Genomic DNA, 7,603 nt, shown 5'->3' with positions numbered 1-7,603 from the left:
ATCACAAACTCCAGAAGCCACCCCATGACTGCATAAGGCTTTGGGGGAGCACGTATATACAAACCATAACAGCACTAAAATAATGTAAAAATATTAAATAAAAAAATCAAAACATTTTGGAGAACATTCTGGAAAGAGATAACTAGGACTACACCTCCATGAAACCTAATAAAAGTAATCCACCAGGCAAAACAAACTGTTGAACAGATGTAGGAATTTACAGAATAATGTCTGTAAGTTGTCTATGGTGGGTGGCTTTATTGCTAGTATTTAGAACCCTTAGGAAATTACTACTTTTCTAAAATATCTTCCAGATATGGCTGTTTTTTAAATTTTGAGTCTGTTGAAAGATCCTACCCCTTCAATTCATTGGGGATGAAAAGTACTTGCAAAAAATAGTATGGGTAACCTGACTCAGCTGGAGGACCACAGTTGATAGGCAGAAATAAATGTGGGTGCTATTTCCAGAGCATTGAAATTCGTCCCCATAAAAATGCATATAATAGTGTTCTTCCACATTCTTTTCACAGGACTGAGCAAGTCCGTTAGCCATTAACTCTTCTCCAGCCAAGTGGGATTAAAGCCTGTTACTCCACCAATATGGGGGATGAGAGAGGGAGAGGAACAACTTTTAGTTCTCTACTCCAAAAGCAATAAGCCAACATCTGAGTACAATGATGCAAGATCCTTCCTACACGCCTTCTAGAACTCTCCTTGTCTTTTAAACCACAGGGAACCTCTGAAAAAAATATTTTTCAAAATCATGCCAAAAAATGAAAGCTAGTAAGAGGAGCGTGTGAATAAGAGTAATGAAAGAGGATATAAATACACTGATTTCTCTTCAGATCACATAAACATTTTTGCCTTCCGTAGAGGAAAATATGCACCTGCACAGTGTTACAAGGTAGGATAATTTCAGAATTCACAGAATTGAAACTTAAAATATGAAAGATGAAATTTTATGCCCCCTACATCTGTTCAACAGTTTGTTTTGCCTGGTGGATTACTTGTATTAGGTTTCGTGGAGGTGTAGTCCTTGTTATCTCTTTCCAGAATGTTCTCCAAAATATTTTGATTTTTTAAAAAATCTTTTACTTATTTATTTGTTTATTTGGTACAGGATCTCACTATGCAGCTCAGACGCATAGTGATCTACCTGTCTCAGCCTCCCCAGAGCTGGGATTTCAGGTGTGCACTATCACTCCTGGTTTCACTAGCTGGCAAAGGGGGCGGTCACACTAACTTTGGGAAACTGGTACAGAAGACTGGAGGAAAAGAAGGAAGAGATAAAAAGAACAGAACAAAACCATGAACACAAAGAGGCTAGAACCCACATTCACGCTCATATAAAAACAAAATCAAACCATGAAGGAGAAAAAAACCACAATAACAAAAAAAAAAAAAAAAAAAAAAAAGATGAGAGAGGAAAAAAAAAGTCCTCTTCTAAGCATGTCTCTGCTGTGACTGGCAGGCACAGTGCAGAGACATCGTCCTCATTCATGCCGATCTAGCTCAGAAAGCTGACACTAGCTTTTTAGTATGGTAGTAGATAACTTCAGCAAGCCTGAATCTTCTGACTGAGACCAGACTCATTTGATCTGTAGCTATCAGCGCATTTTCCATGGGCCAGAGCTATCTGGGAGCTGCTAGGTGGAACCTGTATGTAGCTGCTCTGATTTCTGAGCCCTCAGTACTCACCTCCGTGACATCTGCTGTTCTCTCCTTTGCTGCATCTCTCCACGGAGGCCTCTGGGGTTGCCAGCAGTCACCATGTATCCATTCTCTATAGGCTTCAATTCACACTTCAGTTCCTTCCTGGGTCCAGAGGACCCACTTCCCTCATTCTTGTCTTCCTCATGTTGCTAAATTCCAGTATCTGGATGGCAACTCTCAGAGAGGCTCTTTCTCTGCCACTCACTGCTATGCCATCTTGGTCCCTCTCTCCACTGTATAGTGGTCACAGGGGGCCATTGAAAGCAAATGACAGTAAGCAACTGTCTTGCCTCCTTTCATATCTTTGAGAAGGACAATCTTCAGGTAGCAAAACAAAACATAGATTAGCTAGAAAAAAGAAGACCAAGGTAGATGGAGGCGTTGTGAAAAAAATCATTAACTCCAATAAATATTTCCCAGCCCCACTGGTGAGTTTTGAAGTATAGAGTGTATGAGGGTGAGTTCCTCCAAAGAAGATGCAAAGATGAAAATTTAAGGATATATGATTTTATTTGAGAGGTGATGTCAGAAAGTACAGCTCAGGCAGTTAAAAGGAGAGAGAGAGAGAGAGAGAGAGAGAGAGAGAGAGAGAGAGAGAGAATACAGGATGAATACTCACAACCAGGGCTCCACCTTACCAGTGGGTTCTGAGAGACTAAAATATTTAATAAGCACAGGGATGCTGGGATACCTGCTTAAATTCTATCAATCATTGGCTGAAAGCTCCACTCCTTTCACCTTTCCCAACACTCAGCCAAAAGAACCTTCAGAGAGACAAGTGTAGGTCCTTTGGTAGTGACCCAGGAATAATTAGGGTTGAGGAGACATGACTGAGAGCTCCACATGCCCTAATACAAATGGAGAGGAAGGAGTGGGTAAGACGTGTGACAAATACATGTACGCCTGACTTTCTAAATGGGAATGTGGGGTTCTGTAACTGATGTTGGAGGTCCTGACCTTAATCTAAGGACAATAAATGTAATATTACAGGGATCATTCAGGGTGACTAAAAGACAAAATAGAAATGGTAAGAACTTTATATTGACTTTATATTAAAGAAAACATGATAGCTGACACAGTATGTGAACACATCTAGTTTTCTTGGATAGCATGAAATTGACCAAGCTCAACCAGAACCGGCATTAATGAACTATCTACTGAGCTGACAGGTTGCACAACTTCGAGAAACACAATTTGCATGGTATCCCTTGCAAATGCTGTCTTCTGAACACAACATAGAACTGTGTTATCAAGCAAGCTGAGAGAGAAATTAGGGAAAATGCATCTTTCACAACAGTATTCAAAAAATTGAAATACTTAGGAACTGATCTAAGGGTAGAAACAAAGGAAGTAGAAGTATATATTGAAAATTATAGTACTCTGAAACAAGAGACTAAAGAGGATTTCAGAAAATGGAAAGATATCCCTCGCTCATGGATAGGAAAAAACAATATAGTGAAAATGGCCATACTCCCAAAAGTGTTATACAGATTTAATGCAATCCTAATCAAAATGCCATAGCATACCTCACAGAACTAGAGAAAACATTCCTAAAATTCATTTGGAAACAAAAAAACAAAAACAATCCTAGATAACAAAATAAGGAAGTAGGTATCACAATCCTTGACTTGAAATTATACTAAGATGCAGAAACAACTCCAAGTACACTCAGCCACCTTATCTTTGACTGAGGGGCCAAGCACACTCACTGTAAGGGAGGGCTTCTTTAACAAATGCTGCTGGGAAAACTTGCTTTCCCCCTCCTGAAGACAAAAACTAGACCTGTATCTCTCACTGTACTAAAGTCAAAATGGATCAGAGACCTAAATATTAAGACAGAAACATTTAATCTGCTCAACAAGAGAAAAGGGAAAATTCTTTTTTTTTTTCACAATTTTATTGAGAAACAAATAGCAATGAGACAGTTTCAAATCAAACTGGTAGGACAGTTTCAATAATTAACACATTGCATACATTCTTCCTAGTAGTTAATTGCTGTACAAGATGTAGACATGATATCCTATTTACAAACACCATTATAACAAATCCCTCTATTCATTAAGAGAATGTAACTTGAAGAAAGAGGTATAGACAAAGATTTCATGAACAAAACCCCAGTCACAGGGGAAATACTACAAAGAATCAACCCCTGGGATCGCATCGTATTCAGAAGTCTTTGCACAACAAAAGAAATCACCAACAGAGTGAAAAGACAACCCACAGGGTGATAAACAAATTCTAGCCAAAACAAATGACAATAAGCAACTGTCTTACCTCCTTGTATATTTCTCTATAAAGACTTAAAATTAACAAAAAATTTTTTTAAAAAATCAGACCCCCCAATTCAAAAAGTCAATCCAAAAATGGGTATCTGAGATAAATTTGCACTTCTCAGATGGAGAAATACAGATGCCAAATAAATACCTGAAAAAAAAAAAAATGCTCAGCATTACTGGTCATTTGAGTGATGCAAGTTACAACAACACTGAGATTTCATATCACCCCAGAAAGGATAATCAAGAGGTCGACCAATAACAAATGCTGGTGAGGCTAAGAAAAGAATCTTTAAAAAAAAAAAAAAAGGTGGAATGAATGGAGAGCATTTCCTTTGGTGAGGTAGTGTTAGCGAATGTGGGAGTCCTGAGCTCTCACCTGGGGCCACTGGCAGTGGCAGCTTGAGGAAAGAGTGTGGATAGTAGGCTATACATAGAAAAAAAACATGGAGGCAGATATAATTGCAGATCTTCGAAACAAGCTTAAAGAGGTTGAAAAGGAGTGGCTAATGGCTGCACAGTATGGTTTACAGCTGCTAGTGCCAGACTGAACTGCAGAATCAGTTGGATGAACATCGTAATGAAATGATGACCATGACTGAGAATTATAAACAAGAAAAATATGCTCTTCAGTGAGAGGTTGAACTCAAGAGTCGAATGTTAGAAAGTTTGAACTGTGAATGTGAAGCTATTAAACAACAACACAAAGTGCAGCTGGAACAACTAGAAGAGCAGTTAAATAGAAGCCATGGACAAGAAAGGAATGAACTAAAAAATAAGTTAGAAAAACTGAAAGTGGAGTTAGATGAAGCAAGGCTTAGTGAAAAGCAGCTGAAGCATAAATTAGATCACCAGAAGGAACACCTGGCTCAGAAATCAGAGGAAATACGGATAGTGTCTGAGCGGGTACATGGGACCTTGTCTTCGGAGATGCTGGCTCTTCAGGTTGAGCTGACTGGAATGGAAAGTATGAAGACCATCCTCCAAGAAGTGAATGAACTACAATACAGACAGGAACAACTAGAAAGTTTCAGTAATAATAACTTAGTGCGCCAGGTAGTCCAACCTAAAGAAGATAAAGAAGAGCGGGAAAGAGAAGCAGTTTCCTACTACAGTGCCTTAAAGAAAGTTCGTGTGGAAAATCAGGATCTTCAGATGCAGTTGAATCAGGCACTCCAGCAAACCTTGGATCCCAATAGTAAAGGCAACTCTTTGTTTGCAGAGGTGGAAGATCGAAGGGCAGCCATGGAACGCCAGCTGATAAGTATGAAAGTCAAGTATCAGTTTATTAAGGAAACAAAGTGTATTTAATAGAGAACAGATGCAAAGAATGAAGCTGCAAATTTCCACATTACTACAGATGAAAGGATCTCAGACTGAATTTGAACAGCAGGAACGGTTGTTTGCCATGTTGGAGCAGAAGAATGGTGAAATAAAACACCTTTTAGGTGAAATTAGAAATCTGGAGTCATTTAAGAATTTGGTGGAATCTAAGCCTTCCATGCCAGGCAACTCTGGTCTAGAAGACAAAACCTACTATACAGATTTACTTCAGCTAAAACTTGATAACTTAAAGACAATGAAAGCACCAAAGGTGAACTGTCCATACAGCGAGTGAAAGCGTTGTTTGAGAGCCAGCGGGCCCTGGATATTGAGCGAAAACTTTTTGCAAGTGAAAGACTCCTTCAGCTCGTAGAAAGTGAAAATGTGAAGCTAAGAGCTAAAATTGATGAACTAAAGCTGAAGTATGAACCTGAAGAGAAAACTGAAGTGCCTGTGCTCAAAAGGCGGCGTGAGGTGCTCCCTTTGGATGTAACTGCCCCTGCAGAGGTAGGCGCCAGCAGTGCTGAGGAGGAGGAAGCTTCAAGATTCCCACCTCAGAAAGAGGAGGCACAGTCCTGGCCTAATAATTTACAGGATACCAACTTGCAGTTAGAAGAACCAATTTCTACAAACACACCCATAGCTGCTATCTCTCCTTGCAAAAATCTCCCAGCGGATCTGCCTCTAGAGAAAGAAAAACAGTGTGTGAAACTTGTAGATGATCCAGCGGATGCCGAGGCCTTATGTGCAAGAAGTGGAAATGTGCTGCCAGGTTAATTGCTGAACCACAGCTTCAGATGGAAGCTAAAGAAGGGAACGAAGCTGCGAGCAAGCTGGGAAAGGAGCCTGCTAAGAAGCCGCACCCTATTCTATACGTGTCCTCCAAGTCAGCTGCTCCAGAGACGCAGTGTCCTCAGCAGTAGACTGCTCTTTCACTACTGGCCCCAAAGTCGCCTATGAAGCTTAGTTGAGACTGTCATCTGAGGAAGCCTCCTCGTGGATTGCCTGCACCACCCCATTTTTCTGGGTCCTGGTGTTTTCGGGATTCTGTGACTGAGTGCTGAAAATCTGGGAGTGAGTCTATCCTAAAGAAATTAAGCTGCTGACCCTGCATGGAGCTTCTAGGAGTCCCAGTGAGTAACCTGTTAATGGAAGAAAATGTTATAATTAATATAAATCTTTTGGCTGCTTTGTATCTGGATTTGTAAAGTGATGCAAACACTTAACCTCCATTAGAAGCCATATATTTGAAAAGAAAACTTTGAAATTATTGTATTTTCCTATGTACTTTTTAGTTTTTCACTGTTGTAAAAATAGGCAATTTGAGTTTCTGTTTTGATTTTGGGGTTTTGTTTAATTTAATTTAAAAATACATATTGTGGCAGGATTTTGTCCATGTTTAAAGCACCTGTATTCACTTTTGTATTAATATACGTGATTTTGAGTTTGTATCAAGCATATAAAACAAATTAAAATTTAAAATTTGCAAAAAAAATAAAGGGGGGGTGCTGAGGCGATGGCTCAGTGGAGTAAGCGCTTCCCTGGCAAGCGCAAGGGCCTGAGTTCAATCCCCAGTTCCACAAAAAGAAAGAAAGAATCTTTCTTCACTGTTGGTGGGAGTGTAGATTTGTAGAATCGCTATGGAAATCAGAATGGATATTTCTTCAGAAAATTGGAGGTCCCATTTGACCCATCTATTTCCCTTCTCGGTATCCTCCCAGAAGAATTAAAAATATCATACCATAGTGATGTATGTTCACTCATGTTTATAGCAGCACAATTTGTAATAGCTAAATCGTGGAAAGAACCCAAATGTCCATCAACCCAGGAATAGATACAAAGCATATGCTAATTTTATATGGCGGAGTACTACTCAGATGTACTGACAGATAAACTTTTATAGGTAAATGGATGCAAACCAAGAGCATACTCACACATGAAATAGATCAGACTCACATGTGCAAACATCATTTGTCTTTCTGGTGTGAGAAACTGAAAGTAAATAAAGGCTAAATGGTTAGGTTAAATTTAAGTCACACAATAGAAAATATAAGAGCTCAGTACTTACTGCACACACAGGTTACCAGCAATCTAGCTTAGAAGCATCATATAAATAAAAGTTCAGAAAGGAATCACTGAAGATTGGTCTATTCTAGTAAGAGCACACTTAGGAAAAAGTGAGTGATCCTAACCCTGTGTTTTAAGAACCATATAGATAAACCTGAATGCCTTCAAGGGAGAATAATAGGCCTCAGAAAGATTCAGATCTACATCTCCAAAAGAATAAAGAATAC

At 39.3% G+C, this 7,603-nt stretch overlaps 1 pseudogene; it reads left to right on the top strand.

Annotated features, from left to right (window-relative positions):
• Positions 1-4,432: 4,432 nt before the first annotated feature.
• LOC101590522 lies at positions 4,433-6,623 on the top strand (annotated as a pseudogene).
• The last annotated feature ends 980 nt before the right edge of the window (positions 6,624-7,603 follow it).

This window comes from Octodon degus, unplaced genomic scaffold, assembly GCF_000260255.1.
Source record: "Octodon degus isolate 3935 unplaced genomic scaffold, OctDeg1.0 scaffold00007, whole genome shotgun sequence".
Lineage (NCBI taxonomy): Eukaryota > Metazoa > Chordata > Mammalia > Rodentia > Octodontidae > Octodon > Octodon degus.
The sequence above is the reverse complement of the archived record's forward strand: the minus strand, read 5'-3'. Positions and strand labels throughout refer to the sequence as shown.